The sequence below is a fragment of the Amborella trichopoda genome, chromosome 4 (genome assembly GCF_054954075.1).
Source record: "Amborella trichopoda isolate Santa Cruz 75 chromosome 4, AtrichopodaSantaCruz75HAP2 v2.0, whole genome shotgun sequence".
NCBI classification, from domain to species: domain Eukaryota; kingdom Viridiplantae; phylum Streptophyta; class Magnoliopsida; order Amborellales; family Amborellaceae; genus Amborella; species Amborella trichopoda.
In genome coordinates this window covers 47782028-47788607 of record NC_142339.1, presented here as the reverse complement: position 1 = coordinate 47788607, position 6580 = coordinate 47782028, and positions in this window count along the sequence as shown.

Sequence of the window (6580 nt, the reverse complement as noted above, 5' to 3'; positions counted from 1 at the left end):
TTACCTCAGTGTGGACTATTTGATATTTGCTTTGACTCAGTATGCTATACTTGAATTCTTGATTTCCTTGGAATTGATTTTCTTCCTCATCTGAAATTTGGAACCTATTTTTCTATTTGAGGGGCCTTGTCTCCTGAGGATAAACCATAGTTACCGGGAGTGGGAGTGGGAGTGGCCCCGGTTTCGGGAGCGGGAGCATCAGATCGATGACTGCCCGAAGCTCCAGAGTTTGGTGAGCGAGTATTAAGGATCAAGATCCCATTTGAACAGGGAGCGAGATCCCATTTGAATAGGGAGCGAGATCCCGATACATTGGAATCGAGATCCTGATACATTGGGATCGAGATCCCTATTTAACGGGAGCATGTTTCATGTATTTATGGAACAAGATCTCGTTTGATTAGGGAGCAAGATCCCGTTTGAATAGGGAGTGAGATCTTGATACATTGGGATCGAGATCCCTATTTGACATGAATGCGTTACATGTAACATGGGATCATGCCCTCATGTCTATTTGGATTGCGCTCCCTTCGACAACAAGAATGACATCCCATTTAATATTGAGTCTCTCCCCCATCTAAACAATACCATGATCCTATTTGGCTAAGATCGAGCTTCATTCATTGTAGGATTGTGTTCCGCACAATGGTGATCTACGCCCCCATCGCAGAACTCTACTTGTATGAATAACCCAATTCTATTACACATGGATTCGAGCACCAACTAAGCACGGCAGCCCATTCCCAGACAAATGCGATCTCAATTTGGTTAATTTAGAAACCATTATTCTATCTATCAATAACCCATGTGGCTAGATCCATGCACAACCAATCTTAGATGTCCATGGATTAATTAAATCCCATTAATCTGGTATGAAATAAAGTCTTCTAATGCTATGCACGATTAATATTAGTATTGTTCAAATTCGCATACATGATACGAAATGAGCTTTACGTTGGCATTTGTATACATGAAAATATGTTGTCTAGGATTGGGTACCATTTGGATGCAACCTAAGCATATATGGTTACCTTTAGGCTTAAATTCGGGAAATGCATCACCGTTAGGTAGAAATAACTGTATAAAAATTTTATTAAAAATATTAATTTTTATATTAAAATGATATTTTTATTTAAGAAGTTTCTTTTAGAAAGTTATAAAATGGTAAAATAAATTTATTCAAAATTTCAAAAAAATTATTGTCATAGAAATAAAGGCAATTTTAAATTTATATATATAAATAAATCCAAATTTGGGAACTCATTTGATAATTATATAGTATTTTATGAAATCAAAGATATAGGAAAATGTTTATATAAGGTTGCAACCATAAAATGTTGAACTAAGGATGCACCCCAAAAATCCATCGGAAAAGGTTGTTTTAATGTTGAAAAAGTCTCTAATTGATCATCTCGACATCAAGATGTATGAATGTATGAAAAAAATAAAAAAATTTGAGTGCCAGAAATTTTGCATCTTGCAACATATTATCTACACTGTCCATTTTAAGAATTTTCATATGTTTATAGATCTACATGATTTTAACCATTTTTGGAGTTTAAAAGTATTTAATTAGATATGAAAATAGATTTTCAGATAATCCTAAGAATTTTTTACACCAAAATTACATGACAGGATAAAATTTGGTGGTGCGTCTTAATTGGATTGTTTAAGGTTGCAACCTTATAGAAACTACACCCAAGGATATGGAAATAATAAATTTCAAGGTTGGTATGTTAGGGTAGACCCTGATGGATCATGGGCGTGGGCACACTCGACAACTCAACGTGCAATCTATTTTTTGAGAACGTCGGCATCACAATCTTAAAATTTTGGGAGTGGGGATTTAATTTGTTCAGGAACCACATCTACAATGTTACGGAACGCGTTCCGTGAGACAATGCGAGCGAGATCCATGAAGTAGAGGGAGAGAAATCCGTTGTGTATGGGATCGAGATCCGTGCTTTAGCAGGAGCGAGATTCGTTGTGAATGGGAGCAAGATCCCTGAAGTAGAGGGAGCGAGATCCCTGAAGCATCGGGAGCAAGCTCCGTTATGAATAGGATCGAGAATCCTAAAAATTGGAGCAAGATCCAAAAAATATATTGGAACACGTTCCAAGCGAGATCCTTGCACCAGAATGTCGGAACGGGAGTGGTGCTCCCAATAACTATGGGATAAACACCTGCAGCTATGGATAAAAAACCGGAAACTTTGATGCTACCGGAAAATTTAAAGAAGATGAAATTGTTTCCCTTCGTATTTAACGCTTGGCCATGTCCTTAGACCAACATAATTCAAATATGTCAGGCTCGTGCTCGGACCATCCCATGGACCCAAACAAACTCGACCTGCAATCAAGAGTCCTTAACATCTCATCTAAAAGAAAAGCTGAAAAGGCTCATTCTCTAGGAGATCTTGACGAGGTTGGTCATGAAATGATCAAATGAAAACTCTAGGGAAATGACCTGAGAGATACTCTGAAAAGAAGGGTTGTGAAGATATAAAGCTTGAATGCACCCATCAAAGTAAAAAAGAAAGAAATTATCCATTTGAATATAATTCTTCATAGGGCCAAGTGAGATATTAAGTGCTTCAAGAAGAAGGATAAGGCACATGACTAGTTGGACTATCTCAAACTTCCTAATCATGGAGATGCAATTATTATGATCTTTGCCAACTTTTTCCCTTCTAGTCCCGTCAATTTTTTTTTCTGAATTTGCCAACAAATATGATCTGCAAACTTACATGCAGATATGAGATCTTTATAAATAAAAGTATCTTATGGATACCCATGTATATGCATTCTACTTAACATTTCAAGGGGCACACACTTGGCCACTTGAGTTTTGACCATGATCTCAACTTGTTGAGCCAAGTTTGGACTGCAGTCAGGATATTTTAAGGTCAAACTAAACCTAAACTTTTAATATCGGAAAAATATTGCTTCCTACACCCTGTGCACATTATCGTCTACTAAAAATCGAGCCATGATTGAAGCAAGTTTTGCTAAAAATTAGCATGAATTTATCCCCAAGCATTCATGATTGTGATCGTAGTTTTCATTCACTCAACCAAGTCTAAAGCACTGGATCTTGACAAGAATTCTCCCTGAACGTACTTTCTGACCATTTAACATGGTTTAGGCTATGTCTTGATGGGTTTATCACAATCAAAACATGATATATATCTGCCTAGAAAGGGATTTATTTCTCATTCTATTATCCATACTAGGAATACTTCACTCATTTGATGATGTTTCTTTGCTTCTTTAACTAGAGTGAACTCATAGGATTTTCTCTTGCCGATGAGTGCATGGCAAGCTTTGAGATGCCCCTAGAGAATCTAGTATCCATGTACACATAAGCAAAGTTCGTATGTTTCTATGAACTTCACAATGGACTCAGTGTGCACATATAACTGAGACCAACATGTCAGTATTAACTCAAATGAGACTCTGTGATTGTGCGTACATAAACATCACGAATTGTTTCCAAATTTCTCCACTTTTATGCTGAAATATGAGTGCATAACAAGCTTTGAGATGAACTCATAGAGGGTCTAGTATTCTTTATGTTAATATACATAAAAGCCATATGCTCATATGAACTTATAGATGACTCAATATTCACATATAGCAGACAACCTCCATTTCTATACTAACTCGCGATTATGTTTATGAGTATCTCTGTGTTTACTCTCAAGTATGAGGCGACAACATTTTGAGATAGCCTTAGAAAGTATATAACATCTATTCATATATGTATATAACTCAAGTCATTGTGTTTGTATGAACCCACAAAAGATTGTGTGTATATAATTTAAATATTTTCATTGTATGAACTCACACAAGATTGAGTGGCTTGTAAATGACAAGCTCAAAGCATATAACTAGAATTCCAATGAGCCAGTATAGCTGAAATATTTATGCCGACGGGCTTTCATGGGGGTTTGGAGCCGCAGTGATAGGTGTAAGGTTCAAAGTTCGAATTTTGTAATAGGATTAAAGCATAGATACGGAATTCTCATGGTATGATCTTTGAAAGATTCTTATCCTCGCCACTTTATTCATAAGTCATACTGTGGTTAAGGATTTATTCTGCCTTAAACTTGATGGTTGTATTAGGCCAAGTCCAAGTGTACAACTCTTAAAATTTACAAAGTGCTCTAGCACTTAAAACATTAATTCGCCATGCTCTTAACGAAATTACAGCAACATAATCACTTTCACGAACTCTTAAAAAATAAATATGTACATCCCTGTTTACACTCGGACTTGCGCCGATCTCATAGCGAGATCAACCCAACTACGATGCGGGACAAGTAGTTTTACAGATCAATTGAGACAGTTGGGTCACTTAAATTATAAGCTCAGAAACATGATAGATATATACAGATCCAGTCTTTTTATAAATCTAAAAATAAAGAAATTTTTAGAAAAATAAAGTAAAGCATAAAATTAAAGGCAAAAATAATTAAATAAAAATAAAAGAGTGAGAAAGAACACATCCCTAAGAAACCCGACGTTGGGCCCGTATCAGGATCGTGGGATGATTTAAACCTTTTGATGCCTTCTCTTGCCTTCTTGAAGCATGATTCTAAGGTCTTGATCCAGAAGAACTTGTTCCTAGTGATCTTGATTTTTCAGAGAGGTTTTGGGCTTGTGAGTTTTTTCCTAAGGCTTTCTAGGGTTTCGCCCTATTTTTCTATGGAGTTTTTCTTCTTTATTTTTAGGGTTTTTTTGACGAATTTCCTGTTTGTCAAGGCTTTCTAGTATTTTTACTAAATTTTTAAGATTTGTCCTAATTTTTCTAGAGGGGTTCTCCTGTCTATCTAGAGGATTTTGGGCTTTTCCTTCTTTTTTTTAAAGATTTTTGGATGAATTTCTGAGTGATTTTTTAAGAGGGTTTACATAGGCTTGATTTCTAAGGATTTTCAGAGGAATATGTCCTCAAATCCTAGTTTACGTGTCGAAAAACATACTTCACCTAGAAGCCTCTAAAAGCTTTCAAAAAATCTGGGGTAATATGGCAAAAAACATGTGCAACAGAACACATCAAGTGGCCCGACTGCTTGGATGCGCGACATGCATCATGTCACGCATCGAGGATTAAAATGTTATGTTTTGTAACAATTTTTCTCTGGTTATAACGTTGTAACCATACGTCGGATTTGGATGATTCTTGGATCTTTGAAAGCTTGCGCCCTCCTCTACAATTGGAAACCAAATTTGGTTAAATTTGAGTTACTTTTAAGGGGTCTAAAGGCTAGGACATTAGGGTCTTGGTTTTAGACTTTTAGGTGTCAGTTAAGTGTTCAGGTCATGCTTATGGGTTCATAAGGCTAATGGGTGTCTAAAATGACTATTTGACAGTATTAGGATAGGTTTTGGGTAACATTGGGACAATTCTAAGGGTCTGGATTCACTATGGTTTACTAGAGTTTATGTGGTCCTTAGGACTCAAAACCAAAACTTCTGGGAATTCTATTAGATAGAACTTCCTTGGGGTGGGGGTGGGGGTGGAGGGGTGGGGGGTGGAGTAGTTGCCCCTCTAAGTGAATAACACCAGGTAAATGGCAAAGAAGTAGATCCCCGATACACGATGGAAAGAAAATGATGGGTCATCATTGTGAATGACCAGTACCTTCTAGGAAGGTGGTACACGGATAGATATTTTTTATCCACAAGACATCAAACTACAATTGTGTTATCTTTGAGGCATTGTTGTTGAAAGATCTCCTAAAATTGGGATTTGAAGTGACAGTCAGCAAGGACCATGCTATCTTTGAGGCAGTGACTTTTCCTTGTTGAGGTTACCCCAATGCTACTTGGGACGCCAATGTAGTCATCTTCATCTTTAGGCCTTTGCTTTTGGGTCTGGTTATCACTTGAATGAGATTTTTTAATTGAAAAGAATGATGATAGTGAATCTTTGGCTAATTAAGTTTCCATTCACCTTTGATTCTAAATTCTTAGGATCCACAGGTTCAGGCTGAGGTTTTGAGAACCTATGAGTTTGTTTTTCCTAAAAATAGGTTTTCTTAAGGATTTCTATCCATTCTTCAAGAATTTCAGAGAAGGTGGAAACGCGATAGCATCATGTAAGAGTTGTCCAACTACTTTATTCTAGAGAATATTTTCAACAATTTTGAAAATGGAGAGATAATTTTTAAATACATAATGAAAAGCATAGGATTTTAATAAAGAACTTATTATTTTTGAAAAGCATAGAGAATTTCGAAAACAAGCTGGTGAGCAGTTTAGACTTTAGACTCATGCTACTATGGAGCTTGTTTTCTTTTGTTTTTTTCAAATTTGAGCATGCCTAGGCTCTTCTTGGGACCTTCAGGATGAGGAATCATCGAGTGCTTCCTCATCTTTTATATCTTGGCTCTTGTGTCACAACTCAAGGGAGAGCAGTCTAAAGTTTCTGAGCAAGCCGATGTCTTGGATAATATGGGATATTGCCCCCTCAGTACTGAGAATCTCCTTGGACTTTTAATTTCATTCCTCCACTAACCCTCCTTTGAAGTTCAGATAGTTGAGGTTCTTCAAATTTAATTGGATTGATGCCTTTACA